Consider the following 25,877-nt stretch of genomic DNA (forward strand, 5'->3'; position numbering starts at 1 on the left):
TGTCAAAAATACACTTTTTAAGAGCAATGAAAAAATACAAAGCCACCCAGCAGACTTTATCAATTTGCACTGCTATGGATTTTCAAAATTAATACACAGGTACATTACAGATATTCAACCAATGGGAGCTCTTGCAATCCATTGGGTAAATAATTAAAAGAAAAGCACAGGTATACATAACACCACCGACAGCTGCTCACAACCCAGTGCCCAACCCTAATTATACATTAACTCAGTTTACTCCCCAGTGTCACGTCTCATGTGTCTGAGGCATTTGTTGTGTATATTAAACCTTAAACTTATAACATGCCATTTTTTTTAAAAAAAAAGGTCCAGAATTTGGCATCAATCACCAAAAATAACAAAACCTAGTTTTAAAAGTAAGGCTGCGGTCTTGCACTGGGGGTGCGGGGAGACTAGACCAAATGCACTGCAGAGAATACACTTGCAGTGGCAGGGAGGTAACCGGATGATTTTAACAAGTCTCCGACTTTTATGAGTGAGTGATGTTCATGGACATCGGATAAGCAGTTTCCTGTGCGGCCCCAATGATACAATAAAAGTGGGGACGGGCTGTGCACCTTAGTTCCACAATTACACTGCAGCAGAGGCGGTAGCCGCTCCGAATCCGATTCTGTCCGGATTTACAAGGCGGGTTAGCCGGAGCTTCTAGGGGAAAAAGTGGGGCGGGAGATCACGGACATTTCAGCGGTTCCCCCACATCATCTGTTGGTGGGTTTCCAAATTTGAATCAAAAAACCATAACTGACATTTCAAAACGTGAAAACTGTTGATCAACTCTAGTGGGACCCCACCGAGAAACCTCGGGGGCAGGGGAGTAAGTCAGGGCAGTAGCTGTCCCTTTGGAGCAGAAGCCAGCAAGCCTACCAGACCGCGAAAGAAGGAAAGGGGGGGAACCCTTTGAGTGCCCTGCAGGCAGCTGCCCTGTGGCCAGGGAGAGTAGGTCTGGCTCCTAAGGGTGCGTGTCAGGAGTGCCCTAGCGTCTCCAAATATTAAAGATTATTCTTTAATTAAAGATTACAGCCGGTGATGAAACCTCCAAGAATACCCAGAACTTAGCCCCCTAGTTACCTCTTGGAATCTGCCCCAGCAAAAAGTGTAAAGTTTAAAATGTTGTTGTCATTAGCGTTCAGACATTCTGCAATCAAATAAAAGCCAAACAAGGCTCAACCCCACTCAGCCGCAACACAGGGGCCACCCCCCAGCCCTGGGGAGAGAGACCAGCCCCCACCGGGCCGTAAACGCCTTTGCTGGGTGCTCCCTCCGCTGGCCCGGGGAGGCGCTGAGCTCGGCGCGGGCGGGGGGAACCCAGCGCTCCGGTCTCCAAGCAGCCAGCGGGGGCGGGGGATCCTCCCTCGGCCCAGACCCGAGCGGGGCGGTGGCAGCAGCCCCCCGCCCCCCTGGCTGTCTCCGCCCCCCTCCCATTCATTCCCTCCGCCAGTCGCTCGGCCCCGCGCCCCGGAGCAGCTGCGGCGACGCTACAGCCCCGTGCCCGGGCCGGCCGCTTCCACCTGCCCGGCAGGAGCTGGGGGCAGAGCGCAGGTACGAGGCGGAGCCAGCCGCCCCCTCCCCGGTGCAAGAGCCGCTGCTTCGCCCCTGCCCCGGGGCTCGGGCACAGGCGCGCTGCCCCGCGCCGCTCCCAGCGCGCTCGCCTCTGCCCCGAGGTGCCGCCGCGCCGCGGGCGCTGGCCCCGCGCTCCGAAGGCGGGGAGCGGGCGGGATTGGCGCGCCGGCCCTCCCCCGAGCGGCGGGATGTCTGTGGCGCCTCTGGGTGCGCTTGCAGCCGGGGCCGGGGAGCTACGCGGGGCGCCGCTGCGGATGCTGCTGGAGCGGGGGGAGGAGGAGGGATGAATAGCCCCGGTGGGTGGGAGCCGCCTTTCTACGGGGGCGAAAGTGTGGCCGAGCCGCCCGCGCCTGGCGCGGGAGGGGGGGCTGTGTTCTAGTCTGGGGAGACGAGCCTGCCCCCCAGAATCCAAACGCGGGTGAAAGCCCCCATCGCAGGGAAATCCACCTGTCGCTGCACAAAGCTACAGGAGGGCGGGCTGGTGGGACTCCTCGCCATTCCCCGGCTCTCCCGTGCAGCGGGATTGGAGGACTGGGGGCTTTTCAAGTTATCTTTCTCATGACTTCGGCGCCTAGGGTTCACTGTTCCATGGGCTGGTTCTGTTTCCGAGGCTTTTTTCTCAACTTAGTGTGACCACTAGAGTCAATGTTTATAAGAGTCTCTGGAGAAAATCGTTTCTTTATAACCACATGAAAGAAGCTTCATGCAGAAGTTTTTTGTTTTATTCCCCAAACAATTACAGTACTGCATTCTTTTTCCACCTGATTAAACCTCAAGCTTCCTTCTGTGTTTCTAGAGGGAACAGAAATGGCTGACTTAGTATTGGCTTAAAACGCAGGGTTTTTCACTGGTAACATTTTAAAGATTTAAACTCTCAGTGTTTTGTTTGAAGCCACAGAAAAGAATTGGAAAATTTTTCTTAACATGTTGACTGATACAAGCAAGCGATGGTTTGTTTTAATAAGTCATAATACAACGGTTACATTATATTTAATGGTGGTTGCACCTCCAGAGGTGAGAGACAGAGAGCGCATATTTTTATGTTATCCAACTAGAACTCTCCCTCTTCTGTAAAGTAGAACTTTGTGCTATGGAAGATTTGCATGTATTATTTTGACTTCCAAAATGGAAAAGGATGCATTGGTACAAAATGATTATCCCATGATGAAATCATTTGGAAAGGTGAGAGTAAACATTCTGACTCTTAAACTTGTAAATCATGACTCACTTGATGTTCCAACAACTGCAGCTTTGTCTAAAATATTTAGGGGGATAATAATTGCATGATGTTGTGTCTTGATTAACGAAGTAAACCTGTTTACAAGTGAATTAGGAGACAGGTGTGTCTCTGCTTGAAAAAGTCTCCAATTATCTTTCTCACATAAGATAATTATTAATAGGAGAAAAAATGCATTAAAATAAAATTCTCTCTCTATACCAAGAAATGTTAATTAAAAAAAATACACAGCTGAATCCTTAAGGGAAGCTAGATTAAATATTCAAGTACACTTGGAATACATGCAATTTCTTAAATAAATGTACATTCTCTTATTACCCATTCCAGAAAGGAATCTTCACTCAGCCCCTGTATAACTTACTCACATCCGCCTATAGCGGGGTGGGCAAACTATGGCCTGCAGGCCGGATTTGGCCCGCCAGCGGTTTTAATCCGGCCCTCAAGTTCCCATGGGGAGCAGGGTCTGGGGCTTGCCCTACTCCGATGCTCCAGCTGGGGAGCAGGGTTGGGGGTCACTTCGCCTGGCTCCCGGAAGCAGCGGCATGTCCTCCCAATGGCATGTATGCATAGGGGGAGCCAGGGGGTTAAGCATGCTGCCTCTGCCCCAAGTGCCGTCACCGGAGCTCCCATTGGCTGGGAACCAATGGGAAGGGGGGACATGCCGCTGCTTCCGGGAGCCGCTTGAGGTAAGTGCCAGCCAGAGCCTGCACCCCTGAGGCACCCTCCCATGCCCCAACCCCCTGCCCCAGCCCTGATCCCCCTCCTGCCCTCCGAACCTGGGTCCCAGCCTGGAGCACCCTCCTGTACCCCAAACCCCTCATCTCCAGTCCAACCCCAGAGTCTGCACCCCCAGCCTGAGCCCTCACCCCCCCCCCTGCACTCTACCCCGCCTTAGCCCGGAGCTCCCTCCTGCCCCCTGAACTCCTCATTTCTGGCCCCACCCTGGAACCCACACCCCCAGCCAAGGCCCTCACCTCCTCCTGCACCCCAACCTGAAACTCGTGAGCATTCATGGCCTGCCATACAATTTCTATACCCAGATGTGGCCCTCGGGCCAAAAAGTTTGCCCACCCCTGGCCTATACACTAGCAACCCTCTCCTACCCACCCACCTTTCATTAAGCACATTGTACAGTATAGGCTACTAATTCTCCACTGGCCCATATACTCATTTTTATTCACTAACAACATCATCTTGCCTCTTATTCTTCATATACAGGCCAGAGTCTCTACTGGCCTGCATCCAACTCCTGACTATGATTGTGTGATCGCTGCATATCACATCTTGTTCTCCATAGACAGCCCCAAATATGTATGCCTTAATAAGTGATAGGCTTGATAGTCTAAATCTATACTCTCTTACTGATTTCACTGCAATGTGCTGGGGGAGATATCTTTGTTTGTTTATATTTTTCTCTCTCTGTATTATAAAAGGTACATTCAATCAGCATAGAATTCTAAAGGTGTTTGTAGAGGGAAATCATGCCTCTAGAAATCAATATACTAGAATTCTTTGAGGGGATCAACAAGCATGTATACAAGGGGATCCAGTGGACATAGTGTAATTAAATTTTCAGAAAGCCTTTGGCAAGGTCCCTCACCAAAGGCTCTTAAGCAAAGTAAGCTGTCATGGGATAAGAGGAAAGGTTTGCTCATGGATTGGTAACTGGTTAAAGGATAGGAAACAAAGGGTAGGAATAAATGGTCAGTTTTCAGAATGGAGAGAGGTAGATAGTGGTGTCCTCAGGGGTCTGTACTGGGACCAGTCCTATTCAACATATTCATAAATGATCTGGAAAAAGGGGTAAACAGTGAGGTGGCAAAATTTGCAGATGATACAAAACAACTCAAGATAGTTAAGTCCCAAGCAGACTGTGAAGAGCTACAAAAGGATCTCTCAAAACTGGGTGACTGGACAACAAAATGGCAGATGAAATTCAATGTTGATAAATGCAAAGTAATGCATATTAGAAAACATAATCCCAACTATACATATAAAATGATGGGGTCTAAATTTGCTGTTACCATTCGAGAGAGATCTTGGAATCATTGTGGATAGTTCTCAGTGTGCAGTGGCAGTCAAAAAAGCAAACAGAATGCTGGGAATCATTAAGAAAGGGATAGATAATAACACAGAAAATATCATATTGCCTCTATATAAATCCATAGTATGTCCACATCTTGAATACAGCGTGCAGATGTGGTCACCCCATCTCAAAAAAGATATCTTGGAAAAGGTTCAGAAAAGGGCAACAAAAATGATTAGGGCTATGGAATGGCTTCCGTATGAGGAGAGATGAATCAGACTGGGACTATTCAGCTTGGAAAAGAGATGACTAAGGGGGGATATGATTGAGGTCTATAAAATCATGACTGGTGTGGAGAAAGTAAATAAGGAGTGTTTTTTACTCCTTCTCATAACACAAGAACCAGGGGTCATCAAATGAAGTTAGTAGACAGCTGGTTTAGAACAAACAAAAAGAAGTATATCTTCACACAATGCAGAGTCAACCTGTTGAACTCTTTGCCAGAGGATGTTGTGAAGGCCAAGACTATAACAGGATTCAAAAAAGAACTAGATAAGTTCATGGAGGATAGGTCCAGCAATGGCTATTAGCCAGGATGGGCAGGCATGGTGTCCCTAGCCTCTGTTTCTCAGAAGCTGGGAATGAGCAACAGGGAAAGGATCACTTGACAATTACCTGTTCTGTTAATTCCTTCTGAGGCACCTGGCATCAGCCACTGTTGGAAGACAGGATACAGGGCTAGGTGGATCTTTGGTCTGACCCAGTATGGCCGTTCTTATGTTAAGTATGAGTAGTGTTTGGATAGCTAAGTGGCTGAAAATGTTTTACTTGAACGAATTGTCTGTCAAAAATTAACTCTATTGATGTAGTGATCTTGGTAAAGTATCAGTTACACATTCTAGAGCGGGTTGGGCATACTACGGCCCGTGGGCCGGATCCAGCCCCTCAGGGCTTTGGATCCAGCCCGCAGGGTTGCCACCCCCATGGCACTGCAGGCCCCGCGCCGCTCCCGGAAGCGTCTGGCACCGCGGCGGCCCCTGGGGGATGGGAGGCAGAGAACTCCGTGCGCTGCCCTTGCCTGTGGGTACCTCCCCCGAAGCTCCCATTGGCCGGGAATGGGGAACTGCGGCCAATGGGAGCTTCAGAGGAGGTATCCACAGGCAAGGGCAGTGCGCGGAGCCCTGTGCCCCATCTCCCCCAGGGGCCACAGGGACATGGTGCTGGCCGCTTCCTGGAGCAGCGCAGGGCCAGGGCAGGCAGGCAGGGAGCCGGAGCCCAAACTCCACCCCCCAACTCCCTGCCGCGAGCCCCCTGCCTGCACCCCAAACCCCTGCCACACCCTGCCCCCGTCCTGCACCCCAACCCCCTGCCCTGAGCCCCCTGCTGCACCCTGTACCCCTCCTGTATCCCAATCCCCTGCCCTGAGCCCTCTGCTGCACCCCAATCCCCTGCCCTGAGCCCCCTCGTACACCCCACACCCCTCCTCTGCCCCAACCCCTTGCCCTGAGCCCCTTCCTGCACACCACGCCCCCTCCCACACCCCGCACTCCCTCCCGCACCTCAACACCCTGCCCCAGCCCTACTTTCATGGCCCTGCAAGAAATTTCCCCACCCAGATGTAGCCCTTGGGCCAAAAAGTTTGCCCACCCCTGTTCTAGAGGGTTGGATTCTAGGCTGTTTTACACCCGCACAAATGATTCTCCATTTTCATTATGGAGTCCCAAAGATTTCTTTACTTTCTCACTTTCACCATTCCTTGAGTCCTCGTGGTGTTCAGCGTGCTTCTGGTGGGGGACAGCTGGACAATAGTCTCTTCCAGATCCCCAAACCCTGCTTCTTTATTGACTAAAGGGACCACTACTTTGCAAAATATTTCCTTCCTCCAGAGGCTGGGTATGCTGCCCCTGCAACATTCTCATACTGTGCAGTCATTGAGGGAGAAATGAGTACAAATCCGATTGCTTGAGACAAGACTCTGAATGTACTTTTAGGCTTTGGAGTAGCCAGGGGTGAGAAAAGGTGGAGAAGAAAGGCAAAGGCTCTGAAGAAGGAATTGGAGGGCATGCATTCCATGACTCATCTGGCCATGGAATGAGAGACCAGACTAGGAATTCTAGGGTAAAAGTGAGAGTTATGTATTAACTCATTATATTTCTTTAAAAGTTTACTTAGATGCTGCATGAATTACTATTCAAGTTGTCCACCATTTCTAATTTGCTGGATTTGAGCTTCACCCGCTAAAGTTTTTTAAAAAGTGTGTTTTAATTATTTCAAGTATATTCAGAAATAAAGTACTTTTGTTGGTCCAAACTTAAAAGTATTGAATCTGTTTTTCAAAATAGCTCTCAATTTTTGCTGATGCTTGGTCTCCATACTTTTAAAGTGCTTTGATAAGCAAGAATCCAAGTAGGCATAGTAAGTAGCCTAAAGCAAGATTAATTTTTTCCTTGTCTGAGATGTAAAGCTGCCGAGTTTCATTTGACCTGTTCTTTGGGTCAGTGGTATCAGGATTTTATGTGATGCAAATTTGTTTCTGCTCCATATATTTTGCTTTTAGCCAGTCTACTGTGTTTCTGGTATAAATCTTCTATTAAATAGAATGGTGAGAACCTTATTAAAGGATAACACTTAACTGTCTGTCTTATTATATGGAATCTTGATGTGTGTGAACATGACATTTGATGTGACTTAACTGATCCAGAAGTGTAGCTAAGTTTGCTAATTATGCACATAAGAAGTGGGGAGTGTAAGTGCGGTCATTGTTTACACATCTGGTTCTTCATAAATCACAGTAAATAATTGACTTTTAAAGCAGTTTTAGAAAGCACATCATGAGGAATTTAGCTTAAATCTATTTAAAACCATGAAATTGAGTCAGGAAAAACTGAATGTTAATTGTACTACTTAAAAGAAATCACCCCTGTGTTGTTTCTGACTTAATTGGTCAGACTGGATTGTATTCTCCAGTTCAGAGGGGGCCCAGATTCACTGTGTCTTCCCTGGAGGGCACTGAAAGGGAAAATTGTGTTTCAGCTGCGCCCCCTTCCCACCTAAACGCCTCCGCGGGTGGATTGGTCTCAGTTTATAGAAGAGTGGAGATGAGGGGGGAAATACCCGTCACCATACCTTTCACGGTTCAAGCCATTGTACAGGAAATGGCTCCTCTGAGGGAGAGATTGTGAGCACTGTGTCATAAGGCCAGCATGGCCCTGGTCTCCGTGGATCTCCTCAGATATATGTGGATAGGGGTATAGCGGACCAAAGCCCTGACCATTTTTGAGTGGGATGGGTCATCAGGCTAATTTTCTGCCTCCCAGATGGGACAATTACAAGGAAATTGTGAGGTGGGAGCTCATGAATTTCCTGTTCCCTATTTAAGATTTTGCTGTGTCCTGTCACCTTTATGGAAACCTCTGCTGTCCCGTAGAGATGAGAGGGTTTCTTGACTGAATTGAAGGGCTGCTACTTCTGTGAAGCTGGATGTGTCAGAGCCCTTTCTTGTTATGTTATTAATATAACTTCAGTAAGTGAGGGATTGGTGGCAACATAAGCATGCATTAATATGCATTAGCTCTGTGGGCTAGGCACTGTTTCTATTTGTTTGTATAGAGTTTAGTACATTTTGGGAACTGCTGCAATATAGCAATGCAGATGTGAATTATGTCTTTATTTATACAGAACATAGAGTAAGGAAGGTGTAGTACACAGAGATACTGAACTACAGTACACACCTTTTTTATACTGTTTGGAAAGATAAACTGAAAGGCATTTAAGCTGCATTGTCTTCTTAAAAATAATTATTTATGTGAACACACACAGGAATAAACATAGAGGTAAAGAAAGAAGGGGAATCGCTGTGATCCAGTGGCTAGGGCATGAGACTGGGACACAGGAGATTTGAGTTCTCTCCCAGCTGTGCCACTGTCCTGGTGAGTCACCTTGGGCAAGTCCCATCATTGCTCCGTGCCTCAGTTTCCCTATATGTAAACTAGGAATAGGGAAGCTTAACTCCCTTTATAAATCACTTGGAGCTTTCTGGGTGAAAAGCACAACATAAGAGCTAGGTATTATTAAAATATTACTTTGCAATGAATACTTAATAAAATATAAAATACTAGCTTAAAAATAATCGTAACTTTTCAGTAAGTTGCAGCCTAGTAGGGGTGAGGGTCTAGTACTGCAACACTTACACACATGAGCAGGTTTAGTCACAAGTATAGTTACACATGTGCATATGTGTTTTCAGGATCAGACTCTCTGTAATTCCTCTTTTATTCACCTTCCAGGACTTGCACTCGTAGTTCTTTCTCTATGGCAGTCAATGACATCACAAACACTGTAAAGAACACTGCTCCCTGCTCTGCTCTAGTCGGCGCCCCTAGAATGCCGGCACCCCTAGGCATGGGCCTACTGTGCCTAATTGGAAATCCGGCCCTTCCTGCAAGCATGGGGAGGTGTGTGTGAAAATCGCATTGGTCTGTGCTGTAGGGGTAGCTGTACCAGCGTGAGTGCTGTCACTGGTAAAGTCAGTGCTTCCCCAAAGGATGGGGGTCTGGTAGAGGAAATCTGTGAGGATGCCCCTTATTTGTCCTGTCAAGGACGGATACCACCACAAGCCTGGCAGATCCTCAAGGATTTGTGGTTGGTCAGGGGCATCCAGTATGTAACCCTCCATTCCTCTTCCCCAGACTCCCTGACAGCATGGCTCAGTTGAATCCATGCTACTGGGAACTCTTCCTATCTGCATCTGTTCCAAAGACCATTGAGGGACTCAGTAGAAGAGGTAACAGAGCCACAGGCTATATTAATTTTTTATTCAGATCCTCCACAGAGGAGGAATGATGTGCATCTTCCTTAACCAGCCCACTCCGAACACTATGGCCTACCCAATCTCCACATGCTCCTCCTATGTCTGTTACAGATGAGGGCCAAATTCTCTTCTGATATGCAAGGAGACAGCCCCCTTTGACTTGGCTGGGAACTGAGTGGTTCCATTCCAGGGCAGAATTTAGCCCTGTCTCTCCTTTTAGACAGCACTATAACAGTTGTTGTTACTGGCTCTCACACATTTCTACTTCTGTCACTCTCCTCACTTTATATATTTTAAGGGTGCTGTGTTTTCTGTGCAAGCTCAGTGATTGGGGATCTGTGCAAGTTTGGGACAGCTATTGTTTCCTTTGTGCCAGTCTGGATGATATCATTTAGGAACGGTGAAATGGCCTTGGTTCCCATGCCTATGAGTTGTTGTCTTGGCACTTGAGATAGTTTCTAAAAATGCTCATTGGGTACAGATAGTCTTATCTGCCCAACCTTTAGTTGTGAAAGATACTTTATTTGGCTGCAGAAAATATCTAATACTGATGATTTTATCCACTGTATTTCCAGAATTGGGGGAGTTGTTCCTACAAAGTGGTCTTGGGGTGGTAGTTCTGAGGAACTACACTTTCAGCAATTGTAAATGCCTGAAAGGCTGATTTTTACAGTGGAGAATTTAAAATCTTGTGTAAATCAGTAAGATTGAGTAAAATGGCCTTTTCACTGCTGCCCCTGAGGAGCTGCAAGGATATTAAATGGTTCTTATGTGGCTCAGTGTGATGGGGTGGACTTCCCACACTAGGCTGGCAAAAGCTGAATTAAATCAGGTGGGCCCAATCAGCTAATTAGGCTGCAAGCAGGGGAGGTTTAGGCCGCCAATTAAGGGGAGGCTTATCTGTGCAGCAACAGGCAGGGCAGGTATAAAGCCAGGGAGGTGGCTCCTCCTCCCCCAGAGGAGGCTGGCAAACCCAGAGAGGGGGGGGAAGTCAGATATGTAGGAAGAAGCCCAAGGAAAGAGCAGCAAGAGGCAGGACTGTACAGGGAGTGTGGCTGCTTTTTAGAGGGTCCTCAGTCTGGAACCCAGTGTAGAGGGTGGGCTAGGTTCCCCTATCAGCTGCTGGGGAGTGGCGCAGGGCTTTGGAGGTGCTAGCCAGACAGCAGGTCTGGAAAGACTGTGAATTCCCAGGGAGAGGAGGAGGACTTTAGTGACCTGGCCTGAGGACCAAGCCACGGAGAGGAAGCTGCAAACCTGGGAATGAGCGTGGCAGCAGAGTGAGACAAGACAGGAGAAGACAACACAGGAGGGAGAGTGCAAGCTGGCAGAGCTAATCCCCAGGATGGCCAGCAGGACGCACCACTCCCAGTGAGTGGACCCTGTGACAGCCAGCAATAATAGTAGTGCATATGTCTTAGCCCTGGCATCAGGTCAGCTGACTCGAGAAATGTTTTAGTAACTGGGTTCCATCAAGGGAGCAGCAAGTGGGGGAAGTCGAGGCTGAAAGTCGTCCTCATTATTAATTAACAGGATCACCCACATACTGATAGCCTTCCCTCCCCCTGTAATAGGTCTTTGCTCCAATGAAGCTGATGCTTTAAGTAAAAGTGGGGAGATAACTAACTCAGGTATTTTAAACTCTTACTTTGGAACTAAATACAAACATTCTAAGGGATCATTAGGACTATTTTATGAAATTCTTTTACAAGTTGGGTTATGAACTGTGTTGTTACTCTGCATCCTCTTGAAAACTTCACTTCTTCCAAAAGGCCAATAAACTCTAGCTCTCGTGAACTATTAAGAAAATAGATGACAGATGTAAAATCCAATTAAAAAACCATGAAACTAAGAAGCATAAAAAATCTCATCATTCATTCACATTGTGTATTTTTCACTGCATTTTATCTCTTAGCTTTCATTTGTGAATGGGCTATTTTTGGTCCGATCATTTTCAAGTATGAACAAGAGACTTTCTCATTAATTTTTCAGTGGATTGTTCACATGACTAAGTATTTGCAGAACTGTTGTCTTCAGGGCAGGGACCTTGTTTTCATACTTGTCTGTAAAGCATATAGCATCTTTTTGACAGTATACTCATAATAATATTTTATCTAAGGTACTTGTATGGCCCCAAATACTGTAGTATCTGAGCACCACACAGTCTTTAATGTAGGCCAAGTGAGTTGCCCAAGGTAACGTAGCAAGTCTGTGATGGAGTTGGGACTTGGACCCAGGTCTCCCAAGTTCTATAGGGTAGTGGTTCTCAACTAGGGGTACGTGTACCCCTGGAGATATGCAGAGGTCTTCTGGGGGCATATCAACTCATCTAGATATTTACCTAGTTTTACACCAGGCTACATAAAAAGCACTAGCAAAGTCAGTACAAACTAAAATTTCATTCAGACAATGACTTGTTTATACTACTCTACATCACTATACACTGAAAAGAAAGTACAATATTTATATTATATGGTAAAAATGAGAAAGTAAGTAATTTTCCAGTTTTAGTGTGCTGTGACACTTTTTTGTATTTTTATGTCTGATTTTATAAGCAAGTAGTTTTTAAGTGAGGTGAAACTTGGGGTATGCAAGACAAATCAGACTCCTAAAAGGGGTACAGTAGTTTGGAAAGGTTGAGAGCCACTGCTATAGGGTACAGAGTAGCAGCCGTGTTAATCTGTATTTGCAAAAAGAAAAGGAGTACTTGTGGCCCCTTAGAGACTAACAAATTTATTTGAGCATAAGCTTTCGTGAGCTGTAGCAATAAATTTGTTAGTCTCTAAGGGGCCACAAGTACTTCTTTTCTTTTTGCTATAGGGTAGTGCTCTAACCACTGGCCCATCCTTTCTCTCTAATCAATAATCCACATGGGACATTTCTAGGATTTTTCTCGAGCCTTGGATATCTAGTCTATTTGTACTTTTAAAATCTGTCACTGAGATTTTTACAAAAGTATTATTAAAGGAAAAAAACTTATAAAACAGGCAAGGGCAATTTATAAAATGAAATTAAAAATAGAAATCAGGCAAAAGTTAGAAATGGAATAGAAAGGGCAACTATAAAAATCAAAATACATAGAAATAACTAGAACTAATGTGTCAGTCATCTCCTTGAACACTCTGCTTGTATATTGTATCCCTTATTCCCACCATTCATCTGTTTCTTCATTTAAGACTGTATCTTTCCCTGTGTTTGGAAAGTGTCTAGTATATTGTGCATGCTACCACAACTCAAATAACAAAAAGACTGAACTATATACAGGCTTGATCCTACAAACATTGAAGCATGCAACTGCACTCACCTGAGCAGTTCCATTGACGTTTTCACAGGATTTGTTTTAATTAAAAATGTAATTTTTTTTAAATTTTTGCCAGCTGCTGCTGGAGAAGATAATCCCTGATATTGATAGGTACCACAAAGGTATCAGCGTGACAGATTTACCATTGGCTTAATGGGAGCAGAGTTAGGCCAATACTTCATGCTCTTGAAAGTCCGACCACAAAATTTCTCATGAATATTACAACGTGCATGTTATCATGAAACAGTCACGAGTGGATGTTCGAGGCTTCAGTCAATTGGTCTTTCTTAACTTTATTCATTATGTTTTCTGAAGGAGGGTATACCTAAAGTCTTGGCTGAATCTGGGGTTTTAAAAATGGCCTGTGATTGTATTCTGCATAATCTTCACTCACCCCACAGCACCTCTAGCAGCAAAGGATCAAACCGGTTCAGCTGCTTTTTCAGTTCATGGCTCCAGAAGCAGCAGAGTGAAATGTCTGTGTCAGTTTCACTCCTGTGTTGCTTTTGCAGGCCCCACTAAGGAAGTACTGTGCTGCAGGAACATCAAGTATGACTGCAAAAGAAGAGAGACGGGATGGGAAGGAAGAGGATGAAAGGAGCAGAGAAACATGAAAGAGGGGTAGAAAGAGCAAAGACTCACCGAGAGAACAAGGATTGGCCTGCTATTTATTAGATTTGAAACAGAATTCATAGTCAAGCTTGGTCCTTCACTATCCAGGCCTGCAGGGGCTAGGAATACTGTGAAGGCAGCACACTTATTCCATGGGGGAAATCTGAGTGCCTCCTAAGGATTTAAACATAGAAAAAATAATACGCTCTTTCCTACTTACCAGCATCCAGGAAAAATAGCTTTAGTTAATAACTTTAGGGGTGGGTGCAGTGACCCCCTCAGGCCAATTGAAGGAACAGCATCAACTGGCTGCAGTGGGGGTGTATGTCTGTTGAGCAAAAGAGAGGGAGAGACTGAAACAAAGGGTGGAAGGGGAAGGGGCAGAGAGTTATACAATCTCCTCCATCAAATGAAGATACGCCAAGCAACAGAGTGACACGATCGGGTCTCTGAATACTGGAGGAGGGGTAGGAAGTGACAGAAAGCTCAGTCTTCCTTCCAGTATATACAAGTATAATGTATACAGGAAGGGAGAAGGAGCTTTCTGTCTTTTTTTTTTCCCCTGCCACCCCCATATATATGGAATGTGGGGTGGGGGTGGGGGAGGGGAGGTAGAGCTTCAAATTTATCATACATCTACTAAGCAGCGGCTGATAGGAAAGAAGGATCTTTCAGGCATTTTGTAAGGATAGCAACTCATCAGGAATATTTCTTCCCCTCTAGCCTCCATTCCACTGTTGCTAAGCCCCTGTCTTTCTTTTTGGCCCTCTTCTGGCCTGGTTTTTCCCCTTCCCTTGATATTCTGCCCGGTTTCCCTGCAAAACTCCCTTACCTGATCTCTCATTTTCTTTTCCACCCCTCACCCCACCCTGTCTCCCTGACTTGGTTCCATCTCCTCTCTTCCATAATGGTTATGCATCTCTCTCCTAACAGAGAGATGCCTATTTCTTCTTTCCCTCTCTTCCCTTTTCTTCTCTGGTGGTGAAACTTCTCACTGCCAGTTTCTAGATGAAGTGGGAGGAAGAGGTGTGCTGCTGTAAGGGGTCAAAACAAAAGAGGATTTGGCAGCAAGACTAGTTCTGCTGGTGATAGCTGCAAAGGAAGCTGTTGTGTAGCTCCTGTTCAAAACAATTGTCAAGCTTTGGATGCTGACAACCTGGCCAACTATAACCCAATATCAAATCTTCCATTTTGGACCAAGATTATTGAGAAGGGCATGGCTAGACAATTCTCAGAGTACCCAGATACGTCAGTTTTTTCTTGTCCCTTCTCAATCTGGGTATATACCCAGGAGCATGGAACAGAGCCTGCATTGATTGCTTTAATAGGTTATCTCCTTCAGGCAATACATAAATATAAGGTGTACATGCTGATGCTGTTGGAGCAAGCAGCTAACTTCAGTACTCCTGATCATGGGTGTTTTTACCTTGCCTGGGAACCCTACCATGAATAGATGGAGCTGCTCTTCATTGCCCCAGTATTTCTCTCGTGGGGAGTTCTCTAGGCTCCATCTCGTTCAATGTGTGTGTGGGACAACTAGGAAGGCTAAGTAAGGAGGCATGAGCTGCAGAGTTTGCAGTACGCTGACAACATTCGTCCCCCTCCGTTTCATCTGACCCTGCAGAGCGCCAGATCCAGTGATTGTTGGAGCCAGGGGCATGAATGAGGATTTGCTGGCTGAGTGCCATCCAAATAAAACGGAAGTAATTTTGGTATCACCATGAGACCTGCCACAACCAGGAGAGAAAATGCAGGGTAGGAGTCCTTTTTGTTAAACCAAATGGGATGCCAGGATAGACCACAAGAACACGGAGATCTCTGGTTTCCCCAGAGCCACTGGCCGTCCATCTCTATCATTCCTTCTCTTTTATCTTCCTCATTCTTTGTATTCTACTTCCTATTCTTTCCCCCTCCTCTCCATCACACATTGTTTTCTTCCTCTTCTCCAAAATCTTTCTCTCTCTCCCATTTAGATGGGCACACACATACTGCTGCTTGTCCCTTACCTAATTTGATACTTCCTTCCTCTAATTCTTCCACAGGCAGTTGTAGAGGAAACAGCTGTATCAAATCTCCCCAGGCTACGTGCTGCGCCTGCTACAGGTGGGAAGAAGGAAGTGTTTTAGTAGCTGTTGCTTTCTTCTGCCCTGTGGACAGTGCATGCAGCAGTGCCCTGCAGAAACCCAGAGGGTAGTAGTGACACACAAAGATAGAAGAAAGATGTAGGTTAAAGATAGACTTTCATTACTTAACTTTGTTGCATATAAGTCCATCTAGCTGGCTGTTATCTTTTTATCTTAAAAAAACAAAAAAAGGTAAACTCTTACTGTTCTGTTAGCAGACTTTCTTACGATCTTATAGTTATGGGTATGTTTGGGTTTATATTGTAGCATGTTTCTGGAAAAACAGGTGATGTTATCTCAAATACTGAATGAGAGATTTCCCTGAAAGGCAGTGCTCTTGTTCTGAGTGTGATCATGCACAATTAGCCTGAGCAGCAGAGCCTTGCTTAACAAGAAGTGAGGAGGCAGCACCTTTCAAGCCAACTCGTTTAGGTCACGTTTATTTTTTCCTGACACAATATAATTTAGTGTGTTTGCATGGTAATGCTCTATGGACAGGAAATACAGTACTGCTATTTAATTTTAGAATATCTTATTTTTAATTTTATAGTAAATCTCTTATGTCATGTTGAAAGGAAATTAATATTTTTCTATGTTTATATTTCATTAATGAAATGGGAGTATAGAAACAAACATGAGGTCACGAGGTATAGAAACAAACACAAGCTTGGCCAATACAGTATCTGCTAATGATTTACTTAAAATATACACAGTATGATTATATAACCAAATAAATTATGCAAATCAAAATACTAGTTAGGTAGACTTTTTTTTTTAAACTATTATCTGTACACTTTCTCTTGTGAACCAAGATGTCACCTAAATGACAATCCTAACCTCAACTGCTTGGGAGAATGGAAGAGTCCTTGGGCTATGCAGGTGTCTCTCATATAGTATAATGTCTTGGAGGTTTGTAAACTAATTGCTTGAACTACTGGCAGTTTCCTTCTAATTTGCATTTAAAATCCTATTGTGGTCTTTCCACTCATGGCTTGACAGTCAGCAGATTGCAGCATGTTACTGATTTTGTTAGTGGAGCACTTAGAGCTTATTCTGTTTTCAGAGTAGTAGTATTGTTTGTACAGCACTAATATGCAGCACATTTCTTACATTTTACTTGATAGCAGGTCAAATCAGACCTGATCATTGGATCAAAGCCTTAAAAATTGTGGCAGCAGATTAACTGGACACTTCAAAGCCAGGTGCTACAGTATGCATTTTATCAGCACAAATAACACCTGGTGGCAGACAATACTATTTAGAAGTAAGCAAACATGCTTTAATAAGAGGCTTGAAGACATGTTGGATCCTGTTAATAATTTATGTTATAAAGTAGCTTTGTGCCAGTAGGTGGACAAGACGTTATTATCATTACAATGCTGCTTAGAAACCAGCCAAATGAGTGAGGTAGAGGGGCTCCCATTGTGCTAAGTGCTATACACGTGCACAATAAGAGACGGTACCTCCCCTAAAGAGCTTGCAATCGAAAGAGACAAAACAAAATGTGGGAGGGGAAACAGAGGCACAGACAAGTGAAGTGACTTGTTCAAGGTCACACATCAGATCAGAGCCCAGAATAGAAACTAGGTCTTCAGAATCCCAATCTGGCACCCTGTCTACCAGTCTATGCCAAAGGATGACAACTGAGAAATTCCAGTTTGAGGACCTGGGACTGGAGTTTGACCTGCCACTGGGATAAGCTTTTTGCTATCTGCACCACTGTTATGTACTTTTCATAAAAGATTCTAGGCTAATGTCATTTCCTGAAGCAGAGGATGCTCTGAGTCCTTCTCACAAACTAGTGCTGAGAGTGACTGTATTTTGGAAGTGTGCACGTAGCCAGCTCAGTTGTATCTTTTATTCAAAATCGTCCATTTGCTTCCTCTCCTCCAGAAACAACTGTGTGAAGGAAAATTCTATTTCTACATCCTGATTGCAGAATAAATTTAAATTGAAAACCAGAAACCGTGGAGGGAGAGTTGTGAGGCAGTTTGATTTCTATGATCAGCCAGGATCCTAGAAATCAGTTTTCCAAGGAAAAATGCAGAATTTTCATTTTTACAGAGAATCTTTAGTTTTTACATTCTGTGAAAAAATAAAAACACTTTACTGAAAGTACCAGTGTCACTTATTCAATGTGTGCAACCACCCCCCCTTGTGGTTGATTTTTGAATGCACTTTAAGTTTACAGTGGAACCCCATTTATCCGATCTAATTGGGACCGGGACCAGATTGGATAATAAAAAATTGGAGTAATCAGGAGAATTGGCAAAGAACTTTCAATCCCTTATTTTAATATGGAGGAAGGGGAATTTGGGCAGTCAGCCCCGCACAGTGCTGTCAGCCAAGCCTCAGTTGCCTAGGGCTGTCTGTCTGAGCCCTGCTGCTGTCAGCCCTGGTCAGCTGGTGGTTCGGTTAATATGGAGAGCTGGATAATGGAGGCTTGGATGAATGGGGTTCTACTGTACATCAATAAAACAGTGTGTTCACAATATATAAGTATCAATTGGCTAGGGAAACTAAAGTTCACCGTTTCATTTTAATCACAGAAAAACACAGATTTTTGTTTTTGGAAAACTAGGATCCCTAGTGATCAGTACTTTCCTAGTGCTCTGTGTTCTTACATACTACGCTTTAATCAGAGTGCTTTACTTCTCATCCTTGAAGCAGGAGCTGAACAGCCTGGGAACATACAGCTCTCCTTTCATGTACTAGAAGGTTTGGTAGCTGGAAGAATGCTTGGTTGTGGGGATACTGGCTGTGATGTGGGTCAGTTACCAAACTTAAAACTGGCCTTACACTTCACACGTTTTTAAAAGGGTGATGTAGAGCCTTGCAGGTGAGGCTGTGTAGTAAATTGGAGCTAAAATTGCCCATCACTCGAACTGGTTAAATTAATATGAATAAGCAGCCCATCTACACTCAGCTATTACAGTTTTTAGAAGTCTTCCTTTCTCCCTGATTTTTAGATTGATTCTCAGAGAGAGAAAAGGGGCATTTAGAAAACAATGGGTGTGCATGTTGGATTTGATCTATGTATTGTACCATACTTGAATGAAAACTCCTGTCTTGGTGGCTACACTTGTATTATTGCTAGTCTAGAAGACACTGGAAATGTTCTAAAGAAAATGAAAGCACAGATGGATTAGAGGAAAAAGGCATTAGGGTACTGATTATTATATAGATAAACCTTTACAGTTTTGGAGGACAGACTTTTAACTTTCTCTGGTTCCTGAAAAAATGTCTAACTTTTTTGATAAACTCTGCAACTTCTTACAGACACGTCTGTCTCTTATTTTTCTCCAATAATATAATGAAACAGAGTAGTATTTACTCATGGTCTTGAGCATGATGTAATCCTTATTATGTCTTATTTCATGTTCATATCTTGAGCATTAATGCAAGTTTACAGCCCTGTAACCTAGCAGTGTGTTTTGTTCCTGTTCTGGAGCCCAAATGTAAGCGGGGGAATAGTCCCGCTCTTGTGGGGAAGTTTCTTGGCTTCTGCACTACCCCGGTGAAGCGGGCTAGCGAAAGGATCCGGGTCCTCACTCCCACTTCCTTTACCCAGTGGCCTCCCTGCCCTTGAAGACTCCCCTTCCACTCTCCTGTCTGGCAGAGTCCTCGTAACCCCAACAAGGCTGGGCCCAGGATTCCTGGGGGGCTCGACCCCCAACCCTGCTGTGGTCACCTAGGACAGGTGCTAGGGTGTCCCCACTCCGGGGTACTCTCTCTGCACTGGGCACTTCTGTGACCCACTGACCATTACATCCAAGTTAAAGCAAATGCACTTTATTTAATCAACAATTAATTTTAAAAAGAATAAGGAAAAATGGGAAAGGTTAAAGGAAACACATCACCCCGCTCTGTGGCAGGGAACATCACAAACAGTGTCTCTGGAACGTCAGGGCAGTTCACAGTCTGTTCCTTGTAAGTCCCAGGCCTTCTTCTCAGGTCCTGGCTGTGCTGCAGGGATGCTGTGGGTTGGACACTTGCTCTGGTGGTGGCCACATGCTCTCAGGCTCTAAGTGGTAGGACCCTTCTGCCCAGTGTCGCCCCCGCCCTGTCGGGTTTACGATCCAAGCCTGGCCTGCAGAGCCCCTTGGCTGAGGTGTCTCCCTGTGCTGGGCCTGCTGCCCAGGGTCCCCCTCGCTCTCCCCAGCTGCTCACCGCACCCAGCTCCGGACTGCCCCAGCTCCACCACTCGGTCTCTGCACTACTGCTGCTCTGCTTCCAGCTCCCTGGGCTGCTTCTTTGGCCCCTCTGGCTCTGGTTACTGCAGCTCTGCTCCCAGGACAGGTCTGCTCTGCAGGCTGCTTCTGTGACTCTGCTCCCAGCACTGACCTGCTTCCTGAGCTGCTTTTCTGGCCCCTCTGGCTCTGGTTGCTGCAGCTCTGCTCCCAGGACAGGATCTGCTCTCTCTGGATCTGGCACAGCTCTGCTCCCCAGCTTAGCTTGGGCCCCTGCTTTCTCCTTAGCTCGGCCCCACTCTGTCTGACCCAGGCAAATCCAGCTCACACGGAGGACGGGACCTCCCTGGCCTGCCTGGTTAGCCTGCCTGGTTAGCCTGCCTGCCCTGTCATTCAGGCTGACCTGGAGCATTGGCCTCTCCCCATTGTTCCTGGGGGCTGTCAATCTCAGGGTCCTGGTTTCCCATCGACCCTTCCCCCTTTTTAGTACTGGGAGCTAGCAACTAAAACACCCCCACTGAATGTTAGTAAGGGGACAACAGTCCCCTTACACCAAGTTGGCAGTTCCCCTCTTTCCTAGTCTATGGATTGAAGTGGCCAACAACCACTTCAGGTGCAGTCCATCTTCAGTCACTGTAAAGGGGATAGTTCCAACTGCTATACCTAAATTATTTAAATAGCTGAAGTATGATAAGTAGTAGAATCCTCTATTTATAACCTTATGAAAGTGCAAGACTCTTTAGAGCTCTAGTCTAAGGCAAAGCATAGTCATTTAATAGGAGATTTGAACTTTGCAAGAGCTGTGAGGATCAGCATAAGATTACTTGGAACCAAAGGTGAAAGTGGGGGCTCTAGGAAAGTCAAGGAGTTCCCATGGAGGATAACCTGCCAGGAGCTCCCTCTTATACGCTACTGGGTTTACAATGCTGCCGTTGCGCTGGGCCCATTATGGTTGCCAGACAGACACACCAGAAGCTCCTTAAAAGTGAGGGGGGCCACCAGCATCTGCTCTGCCTCTTCCCGCTCCCCCTCCACCCACCACTCGCTCCTCACTGCCTCTCCCCCACCCACCCCCGGCCATTCGCCCTTAAGGCACTGGTGACCAGATGCTAAAAGTCCAGTTACAGGAGTAACTGGAATCAGTCTGCCTGCCAGGAGTGGGGGAGAGCAAGAGAGGGGAAAAAAAACCAAACTGGCTCCCAAGGACCGAGCTCCAGCAGAGATAGGTAGGTACTGGCTCCCTGCTGCCCCGGGGGGATCCCGTCCACTCCTGCTGTGCTTGCCCCCTACTCCTGCCTCACTCCGGGTACCGATTTCCCCCCTACCGTCCGTCTTTTACAATCGTTCCCCATGGGGGCCCACAAAAGATTAATCCGGCCCTGCTCTTATATACCAATGTGGATCCAAATCAAGTGCCTCATTGCTGTGGCTGCCTCTGTGTTAGACAGACTTGTTAGCGTAGAGCGGATTAGTGATGCACTGGATGAGCCTACTCCATCTCCCATTCAAGACAACTGTAGATTTTCCAATATCTTCAATGGAAGCAGGGTCTGCCCCCTGTTGGTGAGCCCTGTTGAAACGGCTGAAAATCTTAAGGAACATTATTGCACTTGTAATTGAGCATAAATGTAATTATTTTCTGCTTGCACAGCTTTGTGTGTTTGGCTTAGCGATCATTCCTTAATAGCTGTATGTCTTCTCTGTTAACATTTAACCATCTTTACTATGGCTATTTTACCCCATTATGGTTGTCACAGCATGAATTATTTTTTTAAAAAATTGTCCATCGATATAAATGCTATGAATTATTTTTATTAACGATAAATATTATTGTATTGAAATACAGATAATGACCTTTATGCTAGTCTACCATGGCCTATGGTTACTCAACCAATGGCTTTCCCTTCTGCGTGAGCTGCTGTATATCCAGTTAAGTAATTTATTATGATTAATAAAGAATCATCAGTCTAAGTGTTGTTGCTTTGTAGTAGTGATGCTGATTGGACCACAAGCTCAGATAAAGCACCATTAGCAAAATAATAATGAATAAGAGGCTGAAGGTCCATGAATACCTTTAATAAAAAAAAAGTTTGGTAAATAATGCCAAAAATGTACCCCCGAGTGTCATAATAATGGCTCCGGTTAGCTACAAAAAAAAAAGCAACATTATGACTCTTAAGCAGGACAGAATAGGAAATATAGGGTAATTAGGGTAATTCTAATGCTTAGAATTTGTTGTTTTTGAGTTTCTGTTTAGATTTACTCTCTGCAGTGCAACTAAAAAAGACCACTTTAAATGAGATGCAGTTCTTGTGGAGAAATATACGGCTTTTAAAATGTAGAAAGTGTTTATTTTTTGTTCATGTTGGAGTACCAAAGAAATAATCGTAACATAGATTGCTGTTGTTTAATCTGGCAAATTCATTTTTTTGAAAGGATTATATGACCCTTATTTTTCAAAAAATATTTAGTTTTCTTTATCAATGTTTATTTGTAGCATATTCATGTATTTACATTACATTCTATGACCCCCAACAGCAAAAATACTCAGATGTTTTCCATCTTTAACCTGGGACCCTGCACTGTGTAGCTGAATGCATAAGTCTATTAACCTTGGTACAGGAAGGGGTTTCGATTTTGTTGGTGCAGGGTTTTCATTAAAAATTCTACTTTTCTCTCTTCATTCTCTTAAAAGTATCTGATCACTTGCATTTGCTGTTTAATGAATCTGTGAAATTGCCTCTGTACATCAGAACTGCAGTCATGCATTCTTTGGGATGTTTTTAGTTAGCGTGCCTTTTCTATTTAGGTGACTGTTTTCCTGTATTTATTGATAACATATTAGGTTTCTCTTTTCATGTGTTCATGAAACATTGCCCAGAGATGATGGTGGGGGATGAATGGGGAAGCAGCATGAGCCTGGGTGGGGGGATGGATGGGGAGCTGAGGGAGGGTGAGGGAGCTCAGGGAGGCATCAGGGGCAAGGGGTGCCAAAATATAAGTTTGTCCAGAGTGCCATTTTTCCTAAGGCCAGCCCTGCACATGAAAATTAACTGGCCAGAGGTCCACTTTGCAATCTCTTGCTGTACATGCCTTCACACAAGCCTACTCCTTCTGCAAGAAGTGGCACTTTCCTTGTAGCCACCTCAGAAATCACTGAGCAGACTTAGGGGGATGAGGATGACAGTGGGCCACTGTCTAGATCATGCATCTTTTTGGACACTCTCACCTACACATGCTCCTAGGATGACTGTGTTTGTACAAGATCAAGAAGGAGTTGGATCCCCAGACTTTACCCACTTCTGTGAAGATCCTTTGCGTATCCTAGCCTTGGCTCTTCAACTTTCTATCTCCAGGCATCAATCTGTGATATGGCCACTATAGACCAGAGACCTCCTGCAAGTATATCATTAATCCCATCACTAAGCCATTTTTTTAAAAACAAAGCAGCATAATGTGATCAAACAAGTGATGTTAGGTGGAGCAGGCCTCAGGATGGATGGCATCCCTTACCAGAGAGCCCTGGGCTAGGAAATGTTTTCATATAAAGTATATATTCCTATGGGGACTGCACTCAGTGGAAAATGCTAGGATGAGGCAAAGGGAGTGATGGGATGGGGACAGCAATTCAACTGGCAGCCATTTCTTGATGAATCTTGGCCAGCAACCCATAGGGCATGCCCCTGTGGCATAACTTGAACTGAGACCATGGTAAGGAACTCTGAAGCCTACTTGACAACCTTCCTCAAAGAGGCAGCTGCAGTCTCCTTCAGGTATCCAACAATGAATCCCAAGGCATATTAAGACTGATTGGGATCCCCTTCCTTCTAGGGAAGCCATGTTTTTCCCCCTCCTCTGAAAATTACCATCACCTCTGTGAAGAGACCTACAACTCTCTCAGTAAACATGGGCCCTGTGCTGATCACCGCAGTCGGGACACCCTTGCACAGTCTTGTAAGAGGCAGACTGGATGCACATGCAGCATGCCCCTCAAGACACATACAGCAACCATGCATTCATCCCCAAAACCAGCCTGGACGTGACAATGTACTGGTATTTCAAGCAGAGACAAATATCTCTTGAGCCATATTTCAGTTATCACAGCCTGTAAAGCCTGGAAGGATGCACTGTGCCTCAAGGACCCTTTTCTTAATCTTCTTCTGGCTCTTCCAGCCCATCTGGCCATCAAGGGCAATATGCTGAAGGAGGGGTCTCCTCCTGGAGAAGAGTGTCTAAATCAGCATACTCCCCACACCAAATCTTTTCTTTTAGTATTGAGGAGTGGTGCTAGCCTGTAGCTGTTCTATACTGTATCAGATGGCCCAGACCTGTCCCCTGAGCACTTACATTCCTTGAACATCAGTGGTACTTTCTCAGGAATTGTTGGTGAGATATTGGTTGATCTGGGTGTTTTGACAAGCCTTAGTTCAGCTTCCTGAGATACCTCACTTCTGTCTGGCGTAACATCAAGTGGACGAGCAGGGCTGCAGACAGCTGCCATTCTCTTCGTCCCTTGCTGCTTGAGTGTTTGGGCTGGTGTAAGTCTTCCCAGTGGCAAAGGTTACAGGTTGCGGTATCACTCAGAATAAATGGAGGTGGTATTGTGAGTTCTGAGCTATATGCGATTAGAAGCAATAACCTGGGTTCTGCCTGAATAGGAAATCTGCAATATTGATTCCTGTTACATTTTTGTACCAAAATCCTTGGAGAAATATTTGAATTGAGATGCCTAAAAAGATGAGAGAAAACAAGACATTTCTCTCTACAGCAAGAGGAGATATTTTGACATCTGGTAAGATCAAGGATGCATATTTTCATATGTCGTTACTATAACTATTCATGAAAGTGTCAACCTGTTGCCTACGTTATTTTCAGTTTCAATATGGAGTGTGTTCATTTTAACAGCTCCATTTATGATAGCTACTTTTATAGGGTCTCTTTCTCCATATGCTTTTAACATTAAACCCAGAGTAAGGCCCATTCCTCCTCTAAGGAGTCTGAATTTGGTTTTCAAGAGACGATACTTTCTTCTAACTATAAAAAATATCTCCCAGTAGGGGCCCCGTCTGCCAGAAACACTGCAGCACTTAAGGTTTCAAATCTAGCCTATCCCAATCCTGGACAATGTTGCAAACCACCGGGAAACATATATTTTGATAATAGAAGGTGTATGAATCATCTCAAGGAATAGTGATGTGTTGCATAGGGCCTTGTACAGGCCCTCTGCGCTGGTGTGAATTTTACCCTAGTACAGTGTCATTGCAACATATGCAGTATACTTGAGAACAATGGACAGTCTAATAAACTTAAAGATTACAGATTGAAATATTTGGAACATATGTAACTTACTAGTGTAAAATAACTTATCTCCTCCTTCACAAAAAAGATGGCTGCCCATCAGCAGTGCACATTTGTCTAAATTGCCAAGTGACGTTTTGAGAACCTGAGATAACAAATGTTAATTATGGGTTAAGAGTCCTATTCCTTTTAGACATTCTCCTTAGATTAGGAAGAGCTCTACCATAACAATACCAAGTGCTGGGTTTATTAGTGAATTAACTGTATGTACAAAATTGAACATCTTCCCTCAGGACCAATAGATTGTCAGATGCCAGTTTTGAGATTAGCCTGTTCAGAACAAAGGTATGAATAAAAACCTACAGGAGGAAGAGGAAGGGAACTTTGTAATGATTCGCTGTTCCTGTTGCTTCAGGAGCAGATTAAGATACAGCCCTCAATAAAAGGAAAAATAACTTCGTGATTAGATCATGAAACATAAAGAATACTGGTGGCATAACAATCTATTATAAAAATCAGATTGGCACGTCTGTCCAATATTTGTACATACATTTTAATGGTCCCTCCCTGCCCCCAATCATGGTTTCTTTTGTCCCAGGAGGAATTGTAAAGTTCAGTGGAAACAGGAAATTCCCACCCACGCTGCTGGATTAGATTTTTTGTTTGTTTATGTACTAAGCAATATAACAGTTTTAGATA

At 44.9% G+C, this 25,877-nt stretch overlaps 1 protein-coding gene across 2 annotated transcripts in view; it reads left to right on the forward strand.

The window, feature by feature from the left end:
• The first annotated feature begins 1,478 nt into the window (after positions 1–1,478).
• Positions 1,479–25,877, forward strand: part of PLEKHG4B (pleckstrin homology and RhoGEF domain containing G4B) — a 196,888-nt gene continuing 172,489 nt past the window's right edge. For both annotated transcript variants that reach the window (XM_043540377.1, XM_043540381.1), the window contains exon 1: positions 1,479–1,563. The gene's annotated coding sequence lies outside the window, so the exon portion shown is untranslated. The remainder of the gene's footprint in view (positions 1,564–25,877) is intronic.

Source organism: Chelonia mydas, chromosome 2 (genome assembly GCF_015237465.2).
Source record: "Chelonia mydas isolate rCheMyd1 chromosome 2, rCheMyd1.pri.v2, whole genome shotgun sequence".
NCBI lineage: Eukaryota > Metazoa > Chordata > Testudines > Cheloniidae > Chelonia > Chelonia mydas.